A 12790-nucleotide genomic window follows, 5' to 3' on the forward strand; every position below is an offset into this window, starting at 1 on the left:
GAGCCTTAGCCACAGCCTTAGCCGTAACAGCCCTCATAGGTATCGCTTCAGGATACCGAGTAGCAGGTCTACTACAACCAGGATAAACCTGTTTCCTGAAGATGTGGGAGGGTCAAGGGGACCAACAATGTCAATGCCCACCCTCTCAAAAGGAACTCCCACCACTGCGAGAGGTACCAATGGTGCCACATTCTTGGCTCCACTCTTGCCAGAGGTTTGGCAAGTGTGACAGCTACTACAGAATTTATCAACTTCTGAACCCATCTTAGGCCAGTAGAAGTATAAAGAGAGCCTTTGCTTGGTCTTTTAAAACTACTTCGCCACAACGCGGGACGGGTAAACATTTTCAGAGTGTCTGCCCCTTGCCTGGCCGCGCCTCTTCCTGTATCATTCATAAACAGCTGCTCCTGCGCACCCGCGCCGCGTTGCAGTGGAAGGTTGAAAAAGTAGAAAAAGAAGAGGACAAGGAGTCATTGTCGGAATCTGATAAAATTGATTATCTGGAAGTTGCTAAACTGCAACATGAAAGACTGATACAAGTCGAGAACATCTTGGTCCAGATGAACTCCAAAAATAATATACTAGACATGCTAAAAGAGGATCAAACACCCAATGACAGTAAAAACTTGGTAGAATCTGCACCGGACAGTCCTACGATTTTGATCGATTTAATGGATAACGCCACGGCCAAAGTAGAACATCAAGAAAGCGCGGAATCTCAAGCAAAGTTTTATTACACGTCACGAAGATCCAAGAAAAATCATCTAAAAGCGTTAAAAAGATGTCACAAAAATAAAGGAATCTCCCTCAAAGCTGAGAAAAAAATGCATGATTTGTCTAAAGAACTATCTTGTGGAAATAAAGAATCCATAAGCACTAATTTAGGTGCAATTTTGGTGAGCACTCCAGAACAAAAATTAAACTTAAATGAGTTAAATGAGGAGAGCAAAAATGCCTTGCAACTGATACCATCTCCTATTCATGAGATTGCTCTGAATCAACTGGTCTCTCAAAAAAAAAAAAATACAGAAGCAGCTCGTGAAACGTTCTAATATGGAAGTGGCTGACATGAAAGGAAAAACTCATAAGGAAATCGAATCTAAGGTGCAGCCTGAGCTGATGGTTCAAGCCCATTTAACTTCATTTTTTACCGATATTTCATCAAAAAAATCGGATGGGTTCACTAGAAACACTACATTCAAAAGTAAAGAGAATAGTTTTGGAGAGACCGCGACCACTGTGATTGAAGAAGAAAAACATTCAAAAACAATGCATAGCAAAGAAGTCTTAGAAAAAAATGCCATACTACTAGAATTAATCCCCAAAGATGAAAGCTCTTGCATAGATATTCACTTTAAGCAAGGTCAATTGATTGAAAAGGTTCTGCAGACGAAGGGTCCTAGTCAATCCATATCTGATTCTACAGTATCTACCCTCGCTACAAACACCCTTCCAGAAGCAATCATACAACAAGATCAAGCTGGTCAAACAAGGACTGAACCTAGAATAAGAAATTTCCATGCAGGGGGTGACTTGCCCGAAGAATTGAAAGAAAGTGCTGACGAGGCTTTCCAACAAGAGTGCCCTAATGAGGTAGAAGAGAATCAAACCATCCACCAATTCCAGAATATCCCTTCGGAAATGAAAAATACCATTGGATGGATCAGTGACGTCAAAATCAATGGGACAGCTCGCATTAAAAGATCGTTCCTCATGAACGCCCTATATAAAATTCCTCCACTCAGAAATTTGGTCACAAATGACATAGAGTGGATTAGATTGCCTAATACGAATAACAACAGGATGCTGTCTAAAGTGTCTTCTCCCATAATTGCTAAACTAATGTGGGATTACCAAAGTGATCTTTCGATCCTTGGTCTGGTTATGGTTGGTTTTCCACAAATAAAAATTGCTATGGACTTTCTGGAATACCAACCACCTCCTCCGAAACTAAACAGTGACTCCACAGATTCTCCATCTGTAGATAATGCATCGAACAAAAACATGTCGGAACAACTTTCTGCCTTGACTAATGCCCTAAATGGGCTTAAATGGCTGGAGCCTCTCATAAAGTCTGCTGTTAATATAAGTACATCTACAGCCTCTTCATAAAGTCATGACCTTACCATTGTGTCGTGGAACTGCTGTGGGCTACTTAATTTACTGAAATGGAGAAGAGCGGCAGAACATAAAATCTTACCTAACATTCTATTTATTCAGGAGTCTATGGCCACGAAAGACATCCAATTTGATGGCTATAAAACCTATTACCACCATGCTAAAAAAGGGATGAAAGGGAGACCTACTGGTGGCATTGCGATCTTGATTGACACCCGTTTAAATTTTACCATCAATAATATATATGAATCGGATATGTTCATCATGTTGGATATTTCCTTCTTGGTTAAAACGAATGAAAATCTATTGTTGGTCTCCCTTTATTGGAATCCCGCTCAACTCCTAATTGAAAAAGCGGTTGAGATCTTAGGTGATGCTCTTAACCGTGCACTCTGAAAAAGCTCCACATGCAGAAATCCTTATCGGAGGTGATTTAAATTCCCATATGGGATACCATGGCATCTCTAAGAGTTCCCACTCACACCATCACCAGGCCTCTAGTCTAAAAGGAAAGATTTGGTGTAAATTCCTCAAAACCTGGAATATACACTTAATTGACCACACAGATACTCATTGTAATGTCACTTGGAAAAGGGGTAACGCAAGTTCATGGATCGATCATATGTTTGCCTCAAATGGACTTTCTCGTTCTATGACTAAAACAAATACCGTTAGGACTGATATGGGCGATCATGTGATGATCACTACCTCAATTCGGAACTATTTTACCTTGTGTCCTCCAGTAGCTCAGTTAGCACTAATTCAAAGTCACAGACCAGGTGCCTCAATAAACTGGTCTCCTGCTACATGCAGAGATTTCACATTCATTGTCAATAGAGACCTCTGGAAAGACAAAGCACAAAATGGTATGTTTAATTCTGCAATCCTAAAATGGAATTGTGAAATGATTGCCACACATTTGGCGAAGGGTGTTTTTCATAAGTCTGAGCAACTCTCTTGTGAATATAACAGAGATGACTTTTGTGCTAAGATAGCAGTTTTAAAAAGTAAGAAAAACGCTCGCATACGGATGTTAAAGAAGTCTACGTTGTGCTTCAATGCCGAGTATTTTGCGCTAAAAAAAAGGTTCTATTTTCATAAAAAAAGGAGTAAAGGAGATTCATGATGCTAACAAACTGCTTCAAAATCAAAAAATAGTAACTCTTCTTTGCAATCGCAAGACTAAAGACATATGGAATACGATAAGATCTCTAGACAAAGAACCATCGCGTGAGTTTGTCTCTGGCATTGATAGTGCAACCTGGACTTCTTTTTTTCTTGCCAAATATGCTCTCCCAGAAAATTTCAGTGTGCTTTATATTCCACCTGATTGCCATCTACTTCCTAATGTCTGTCCTTGGGGAAAGAATGACATACTTGATGCTATCCAGAAATTAAAAAGCTCTAAATGCGCAGGTCCTGATGGACTCCCTCCTTGCTTAATAAAGGATGACCCTTTATTCTGGGCCCTATTTTTCTTACGATTTTCCAAGAGATATTCAAATACAAAAGGATACCGGAGTCTTGGCTTACTTCAATTATCATCCCCTTACATAAAAAAGGCTCAATTGAAGACCCAAATAATTATCGTCCTATAGCGATCATTGATGTTGCTGCGAAAATATTTGCTTCTCTAATTCTACAAGAACTTGAAATTTTCGCACGCAATCACGATTCTTTATGTTCTTCGCAAGTGGGTTTTCGCAAAGGGATGGGAACCCCCCTTAATGCATGCTTGATGGCTCATATTATATCTCATGCCACATGCCCGTCTCATGGCCCCGTCTTTGTTGCCTCCTTAGATCTGAAAGCTGCGTTTGACGGGGTTATTAGAAGCAAATCATGGGAAAAATTGCGGAAAGCAAAATTCCCCCAATATCTCATTATTCTTATTCAAATGTTGCACTTTAGAACTAATTTCAAAGTTAGAATCAACAGGGAAGGGTCTCTAACCCAAGCTATTCCATCTTTTACAGGTGTTAAACAAGGCTGTACCTTAGCAGCGATACTATTCAATCTCTACCTACTAGATATAGAAGATCTATGGAATGCTAAGAAGTCATTCAATTCGCATTGGCGCCTTTACCTTGTCTTGGTTAGCGTACGCTGACGACATCTTATTTTTCGATCCGACTCAGTCAGGTCTTCAAGCTAAACTTGATTGTTTTATGCAATATTGTAGCTCTAATAATTTGGTAGTCAATCCTCAAAAATCTAACATTATTATTTTCTCAAATAAGAAAAAAGTACGTAAATTTGTATGGAAAATTGGTGTTTCTCCAATTACAATCAGCCCCACTTTACCATACTTAGGATTGATTCTCTCAAAGAATACCTCCTATAAATTCATGAAGAAACAATTGAATGCGAAAATTTCTCCATTAAAATGCCAAATGAAAATCGTACTAAAGAAAATCTGCAAATTTTCTCTATTGTCACTTTTGGAATTTTATTCAAAAAAAGTTGAAGCCATTTTATTATATGGAGTTGAACTTACCTTACATGACTTAGGGCCAATATCGGACCAACTTGAAGGGCATATTTGGAAAGATGTATTAGGCTTACCTTTTTCAATGCCTAATGTTGTGATAAGACACGAGTTGGGGATTAACTCCCTCTCCTCCAGATACAATTGGCGCATGCTAAATAATTTTGCTAAAATATTATTTCCTATTAGAAACTCGCTCTACATAGGGCTAAACAGAATGCTAGCAGATAACAACCCTCCCTCTATGGTGCAATTTAAAGAACGCATGCTAACTTTACTGGATAAGATCAATCTCCCAATGGAAGATTTGGAACTTTTTCAAGAGAAAATCAAGAAAAAGCTATTGCTACAGGATTGGGGCGATACCTGTTCGAAAATGGAAATCTACCCTTCTTGTGCGGAATATCGCAAATTTATTCACAAGCAGAAACCACGTATGTCTTACTTGATACTTTGTCCCTGCTCTAAGGTCCGTCGCACATTTATGCGCTTCAGGCTAGATTTAATTCACACTCGATCTAGAACGAAATACTGGTCTAAAGATACATTGGCTCACACTAACGAGGTATGTCGTTTTTGTAATCAAGCTCTGGAGACCTTAAAACATCTGTTTTTATATTGCTGTTATTTTGAAAATATACGATGCATTCTTATAAAGTCCTTTGTCCAAGCTAATACGATTCTAGCTAGAGAGTGGATTTGGACTAAATGTATGTGGGGATCAACGGACACTTCTGTAGTAAAAACAACGAACTTTGTAAATATTATCGAGAAAGAATTGGAAAATGCGTCTCAACTTTAGAGAACTAATGAATGTTGAGAATTGATGGTGCTCAAATATAGTGTACTCTTGTACAGATTTTAATTTATGAATTTGACATTTTATGTTCAACATGTTACATCGATTGTGTTTATATCACAATATCTTATGTTGTTTGATTTTAACAATTTTGTATTGTCTGAAAGAATCTCAAATTATTTGTAAGGTCTACATTTTTGACTAAAAACAAATAAAGTTTAAAAAAAAAAAAAAAACCTAAAAGGACCAGCCAAAGGTATCTCATGGGCCAACTGTAGGAACTGGAGTCTGTTTTCTAGGGGCACTTCAAGTCTTTTGCAGTCCCCAGGGATAGACTCAGTCGGTTCACTGTAGAAGACACCATCTTCCCAGCACAACCTATGCTTTCCAACTTCATGCCCATCAAGTTGAGAAGCTGCCTGTTGTCGGAGACCTTCAAGAGTAGGACACTCTCTTTGTCCTCGGCTGAAATCTGCCCTGTTGGGTCCACCTTCTGCCAGTAAAGATTGCAACTCAGGATGGTCAACAGGATCCAGATCTCCAACTAGATTTATGGTCTTCCAGATCTGACTCTCCCGAAGCTGACTCAACCACACTGGGTTGTTCCTCATGCTCAGCCTCACCAGGTGGAGGGGTCACAGGTGTGACTTTGGACAATCTTGGGGCTGTCCTTGTTGGTAGCACAGAGGAGCTATCTGCTTTCTTGTTGGAGGACTTGGGTTTCCCCTTTGCCACTTTCTTTCCTGAAATAGCAGTGAGCAACTCCTGTGGAGTGGGGGTGTAGTTTCCTCTATCAATTCCCCTGGAGAGCCTCTGAAGGTCCTCTTCCTTACAGGCCTAGTGAGCTCCTGTTTCCTTTTACTGAGAGGCCTGGGGGTACTAGACACAACTCCACGAGTTTTCAGGTCATTACCCAACAGGACTCTCCCAGGCACTTCACTCTGCACACTAACAGGTATCTTGACAGTCATGACATTGCACTGGTTAAGAGCTGGTAACTGGGGAAGCATTTTCACAGGGCCTCCAGCTAACTTGCTTAGGCATTTGGGTGCCTTAGCAACATCCTTTACCTTGAAAAATGATTCATCAACCACAGTTATGCTGGCTCCAGTGTCTCGGATGGCAGGAGTCTCCTGGCCATTCACAAGAACACTATCTTTATAATAGTCTTTAGTATTATCTGGGATGGAATTATAGACATCCAAATTCTGTTGTGACCACAAACCCAGGGACACTAAAAAAACACTAGCTGAGATTCTCATGGGTTCATCAGCCAGTAGGTGAAAGTTTCCACTTGCTATAGGTACTTCTTTCTCTCGGGAGAAGGCTAAGGAGACAGTGTGGACCTCTGAAGGGTTACCCTTACATCTAGGATCCCCTTTCACATGGTCAGTTGGGCCAGAAACCTAACATTTCTCAAATGTTTTGATGAATGGGTTTTTTTCTCATCTCCATCTGGTTTGGGTCCAGATGGTACACTAGCCTAATTTGGTTTCCCTTGTGGCTTACCCTTATTGTTTTGTTTGTGGCCCTCTTTTGGATTGGAGGTATTAGAATTCTCCTTGTTATCTTTCTTTGGCTGCTTTCCCTCATCCTTCTTCTGAGTTGCCCCAGAATCCTTGTGAGTAGCCCTGTTGGCAACCCACAAGTCAGCAGCCTTAGCTAACTTCTTTGGATCTATCTCCTTAGAATCAGCCAAGTGCTGTCTGAGCTCTGGTGAGCAGGCATCATAAATGGACTCAAACATAACAATATTTCTCATACCTTCATAAGTGTTTGCTCTGTAACCCTTAACCCAACCATCTAAGTTTTTCAAACCTTCACATACCCAGGTAGCCCAAGGGGTACCATCATGCTTTTTGAGGGTCCTAAACCTCTGAAGGCACTGGGCAGGGGTCTTCCCAAATCTAGCAATTAAAGTTAGCTTCACACACTCATAATCCATCCTATCCACCTCCCCCAACTCCATCACAACATCAGATGCAACAGTGGGTAGCCTAGAGAAGAGCCAAGGAAGCAACTGATTCCCTCTAATATCTTGAATCCCATGGTTATATTCAAACATTGCCAACCAATCCAAAATATCAAGCTTAGCCTCATACATACCAACAATTTATTTAGGCATACACGATCTCTTAGGACTGTAAGACCTAGAAGACTCTGGGAGAGGAGCATTTTCAATAGACAATTTCTTCATTTCTAGTGCATGATTCAACTCCATTTCTCTGAGCTTAAGTTCTCAATGCTTTTGTTCAGTTTGAGCATTAATACGTTTGAATTCCAATTCAAGTCTCATCTTTTCTAGAGCAATTAATTCAGGGCCGAGTGTAGGACTTGATGGGGTCCCAGTGGACAAAGGTTGAGGTTGCTGAGCAGGTAGAGGAGCAGCAAGGCCTACATTGTGAGACACCTCTGCCTCATCTAACTCATCCATAATAACTGACACATTATCATCCTCATCATTTTCCACATTTGCTGGAGGGTTAGGTGTTTCAGACCCACTCCCTAGAATTTCTTTCTCTAACAACCTTTCAGTAATTCTGACTTTTTGCCTTTAACAGAGAGATTCCTTTCTCTACACGTATTTTTCAGATAATCAACAGTGTAACTAAGGAGGGATCCTGACTGTAGCTTTCCATATCAGACATGAGTAAAATTTACTTTTTAGTGATGTTTAGCCTTGTAGTTAGTTGATCCAAGTTAATAGCAGCACTCTGTGTATCCTCACCACTGTACACCAATGTTAGGTAGAATCATATGCAGTACCCTTTGGGAACACCACACACAATTAAGACTACAAGTGCAAGTACAAATTCACCTTTGGCACAAGCCTGTACTACACAGTAAAGTGGTAGCGATAGCTGAGCAGCCAGACTTATCTCAAGAGTAAATTGTGCAGTATCAGAAGTTACACAAAGGGCAACAATGACTGTGGTTCAAGCAAACACTGACTCAAGGTTTCTAAGTAAAAGAATATACATTTATTTACACATCAGTTGTAAAACAGTTCACTAAGTAAAGCAGCAGAAAAATCAAAGTCTTAATATACTACACCACACCCAATCAATTCTGGACAAGTTAATCTCAAAATGAAGTGTGAGCAAAATGGCACTGCAGCAATTTAAAAAGGGAGGGAAAGACAAGGTTATACAAAATTAGCTGCACCAACAAGTACGTAGGCAGGGCAATCTAGAAAAGTTTTTCTACAACGAGGATTCAAATCAATAGGCCTGGCCCAATGTTAATGGGTCACAGTCTTTGCTCAGGATCACACAGTTCAGAGTAGTTTGCGGTTAAGTCAATGCCAAGAGTTCAAAACAAAGTTTGTCGGAAGAAAAGTTACTTTAAAGAGTAGAGAAGGACAAGCCCTCGGATTGGCAAAAGATTTCAAACACTTTTACCGTGGTCGGACGGAACGAACTACCGAATGTGAACAGTACCTTAAATGAAGAAGAAGGCTGTAGCTGAGGCAGAGTTCCTGGCAGATCCTGCAGGCGCACGGTTCCTGAAGCGACTGTTGGACTGACACGAAGGAGGAAGACTGGAGGGTCCTGCACTGCCCAGGGAAGAAACTAGGAGCAGAGCAAAGCAACAAATAAAAGGTACGCTCCTTAAAACCCAAACAGAGTCAGAGTCTCCTGGCTATCCGGTTCACTGTAGCTGTGCACAGCAAATTCGACCAGGAGAGGGAGGCCTTGCTTGGTGTTTGGCGAACTGGTTGGTCCCACCAGCTCAAGGGAAGAAGATTCCTTGCAGATCTTCTCTGTCGTCTAAGTTTGGAGATTCAGACCCACAGCAGGTCTTCACCGTGAGGTGGTAGTGGTCCTTTTCCTTCAGCTTCTCTTCGGTTCTCTCGATTCAGTGGCGACTCTGCCTTCCTAGTCCCAGAGACCTGCTTTTTATGCAGTTTTCCCCCATTCACACAGCCTTGCTGTCAATCACACAGCAGGGTGGCTGTCCTGGCAGGACAGTCACCTAGCCAGTCAAACAGGAGTGAGACTTTCGTTTCCATTGGAACCCTTGGCAGGGGTCCTAAAATCCCTCCCTAACATCCTGCCTACCCAGACATTCAGGCGCCTAAGGAGGGCGTCTGTGTAGAAGCCTGACAAAGGCTGGCGAACAAAGGAACCAAACCTGGTTTGGCGTGCAGATTAAAACACGAGAAAGACATTTATAAAAAGAAATGGCGAATAAACCCAGCCAGAACCAAATAAAAGTAAATGTGGTCCAGCGGGTTTAAGTTCGAGGCTACTGCCATAGCCTAAAACAGTACCAAGGCTATTTACATTGATCGCGGTGGGAATAATATGGTAGATACCACTGCCACCAGCCAAATCTTATTGAAAGTGGAACGAAATAATGTTCCATGAGAGACAGACAAAAAGGGATAACTATTAACCCTTTCCAGTACTCTATGTAAGATAAGTTTGTACTGGGTCTGTGAATTTAAGACTAATAAAGTCAATGGCAACTTTACATGTTCAGGGAGACAGTAGTCAGTCCCAGAAAATTGAGTTTAATGTGAGAAGTCTGAAAAAGACAACCCTGTGTCACTGCACTAAAGGTGCTGTGTGACATACAGTAAAAAGATGATGCCTATGGAGTAGGTGAGGCTCCACAGTCTATAAACACAAAATAAAATGTAAAACGCACAGCAAAACACATGTAAGAGTGGGAAAAAAGACTCAAACTCTTACCAGGTGAAAAAATAAATCCTAGAAATCCAGCAAAGCTGCTGAGGGACTCAGTAGGTAAGGGAAATTAGCCATTCTGGAGAATTCTCCCCAACATTAGCACCAGTGGCAGCGAACCTCAGAGCCACAGGAACTGAAGGTTTTCCCTACTTAGACTGGCTAATAAAGGCACGTTCGTACAACCTCGCAACAATATCAGTTGCAAGGACAACTAATTTACTCAGAAATCTAGGGTTTTCCATCTACGAAACCCAGTCCTGCCCAGTACTGGCCAAAACAGCGCTCTTCCTGGGAGCAGAATTAAACACCTACATCCACGATGCTAAATCTAATCTTGTGGTTTCTCGACAATACCACAACCACTGTATGTTCCTTCAAGTCGCTCTTGGGCATGATGTCCTTGTGTATATACCTCATACCCAAACGCAGTCTAAGGATGAGACCAATACAAGAGACCCTAGACCACAAATGGGCCCAAGCCTATGGGTCATGGGAAGAGGTCATCCAACTTCCACCAGATTTTCACAAATCACTTCACTGGTGGGGGACTCCACCATATCTGACACAAGAGATGCAATTTCAAGCACCCACGTCTACGCTTCTTCTCAGGACAGACACATCCCTATCAGGCTGGGGAGCACACCTAGCAGAAATACAAACAAAGGGCACGTGGTCATCTCAAGAGTCTCGACTACACTTCAACAACCTGCAGTTTAGAGCAATCCGCTAGGAACTAACAGCCTTTCTACCCGTTAGCAGGACAAGTACTCACGATACAGACGGATAACAAAACCTCCATGCATTACACCAACAAGCAAGGCGGTACAAGATCAGAGATACTATGCAGAGAAGCTCAGAAGCTATGGACATGGGCTATACAGCACAAAGTTCAGTTGAAAGCAGAACATCTGGCCGGAGTAGACAATGTCCTAGTGGACAAATTAAGCAGGGATTGCACGACATCCCACGAGTGGGAGTTAGACAAAGAAGATACTCTGCGGATATTCTGCATTTGGGGAAAACCAGAGATCGATCTCCTCGCCACCAGTGGCAACAAGAAATGCCCCCTCTTCCGCTCGAGATACCCAGAGGACCTATCACTGGGAGACGCATTCTCAATAGCTTGGATGGGGCGGTTCCTGGGTGCATTCCCACTGACCCCCTTGTTACTCATTGCTCTGGAATGGGTGTGACAGGTTTGTTACCCGACCCTCCTGCTCCTTTCCCAAGAGTCACCCATTCGCCTCAGAGTGCATCAGAATTTGTTGACACAACAGAACTACAAGCTTCTCCACCACGTTCCAGTGAGCCTGTCGCTCAAAGCATGGTTCCTGAACAACGAAAATTAGCAAACCGTACACTACCTTCCGAATGTTGGGACATAATTAGAGCGTCTAGGGCACAATCCACCCGTGCCACATACGTCAAGAAGTGGACACATTTCACTACATGGTGTGAAGCTTCACACATAGACCCACTTATAACGTCAGTGGAACAAGTGTTACCATATTTGGTACATCTAGCAAGAACTGGACTCTCCTTTTCCTCCATTAAAGTACCCCCTTTCCGCCATATAAGCTTATACAACAAACCCTATTCAAGCTTCATTAGTTACCAATACAGCTATCAATATTTTGCTCAAGGGATTATTACATACCTTTACACCAATGCTGGAACCGGTACCTGCTTGTAGCAGTTTTGTCTGCACTCATGGAGGCACCCTATGAACCCATCCATAGATCTGACCATAAGTTCCTATCCTGGAAGGTTACCTTTCTAGTAGCCATCACATCGGCTAGAAGAATCAGTGAACTCCAGGTTCTCTCATCGGAACCTCCTTTCACGTTATTCCAGAACACATCCTCATTTTTTACCTAAAATAGTCTCTGAAATGACACTCTCAGAGAGTATTGTGCTTTCTAAATTTTTCAGCAACCACACTTCAACGGCAGAACGTGCTCTAAACTCTCTAGATATTGCACGAGTACTGAAATACTAAATTAAAAGAAACAAGGAGTTACGTACATCCCCACGACTTTTCGTGGCGTTCTCAGGTCGCACTAATGGACAGTGCAACTCCAAACAAGCACTCTCACGCCGGGTGACAAATTGCATCAGCCATTGCCATCAGTCCAAAGGTGCCCTGCTCAATGGACCTCCAACAGCTCACTCACCAGAGTGTTAGAGCACCGTCTGTCGCTTTCCACGCAGGAGTAGCGATAAAGGACATATGTAGAGCGGCTACCTGGAGCACGCTACACACATTCGCCAAGCATTACTGCTTAACTGAAGACACCAACCAGGAATCAGCGATTGGACATGCAGTCTTTTTCCATCTGTTTGTTTTAGGTAGGAGCAGCCTTTCTCTTATCTTCCCTAAGTATATGTGGCTTACTTTAAGTTGCTATACTTCATGGACACTGAAGTTAACCTTCAGGGTGTTACCAATTTTTGACATGCTTAACTGCTTGGCATTTTATTCAAGCATGTGAATCTATGAAAGATCCAATGCTGGAGAAGTCTTAGTTACTTACCTGTAACTGTATTTCTCCAGCTTTGTTAACTTTCATATCTTCACATGTGCCCGCCTCCCGCCTCCCCTGAGAGGCTGCTCGAAGGCCCGGCAGTCATCATATATGTAGTCTACTTACTGCTCAAAATCCGAAGATGGCTGTCTGGGGTGGAGCTTAA

The 12790-nt window shown here is 42.1% G+C and overlaps 1 protein-coding gene across 2 annotated transcripts in view; it reads left to right on the forward strand.

Moving 5' to 3' along the window:
- The window catches only part of LOC138565943 (regulator of microtubule dynamics protein 3-like), a 2735427-nt gene that overhangs the window by 1501486 nt on the left and 1221151 nt on the right, over positions 1-12790 (forward strand). The gene's annotated exons all lie outside the window — the stretch shown is intronic.

Source organism: Ambystoma mexicanum, chromosome 2p (assembly GCF_040938575.1).
Source record: "Ambystoma mexicanum isolate Mex_15411 chromosome 2p, UKY_AmexF1_1, whole genome shotgun sequence".
NCBI classification, from domain to species: domain Eukaryota; kingdom Metazoa; phylum Chordata; class Amphibia; order Caudata; family Ambystomatidae; genus Ambystoma; species Ambystoma mexicanum.